Source organism: Mandrillus leucophaeus, unplaced genomic scaffold (genome assembly GCF_000951045.1).
Source record: "Mandrillus leucophaeus isolate KB7577 unplaced genomic scaffold, Mleu.le_1.0 Scaffold55, whole genome shotgun sequence".
Taxonomy (NCBI): domain Eukaryota; kingdom Metazoa; phylum Chordata; class Mammalia; order Primates; family Cercopithecidae; genus Mandrillus; species Mandrillus leucophaeus.
In genome coordinates this window covers 2,200,190-2,200,607 of record NW_012105919.1, presented here as the reverse complement: position 1 = coordinate 2,200,607, position 418 = coordinate 2,200,190, and the positions used below count along the sequence as shown (strand labels likewise).

The window sequence follows — 418 nt, the reverse complement described above, 5'->3', positions numbered from 1 at the left end:
AAAGTGCTGGGATTACAGGCGTGAGCCGTTGTGCCCAGCCGCCCCTATTTTCTTCTAGAGATTTTAGAGTTTAGCTTTTATGTGTAAGAGTTTGATTTATTTTGAGTTAATTTTTATGTATGGCATGAGGTAAGTATCAAGGCTATTTATTTCTATATGAATATCCAGTTATTCCAGCTCAATTTGATGAGAAGACTAATCTGGATTTTTCCCTTCAAATCTCCATTTTTCCCATTACTTAGGTCCAAAAGTTGAGAGTCCATTTTTTTTTTTTTTTTTTTTTTTTTTTTTTAAAGAGTAGAGATGAGATGTAGGACCTAAAACAGGCAACTCAATTACTCTCACACCTCCTTTTCTGACTTACTTTCAGAACCTTGTCAAAGGCTAGTAGTGTTGGGTGCCTTTTTTTTTTTTTTTT

At 34.0% G+C, this 418-nt stretch overlaps 1 pseudogene; it reads right to left on the bottom strand.

The window, feature by feature from the left end:
- Positions 1-418, bottom strand: part of LOC105552264 — a 3,381-nt pseudogene that overhangs the window by 1,892 nt on the left and 1,071 nt on the right.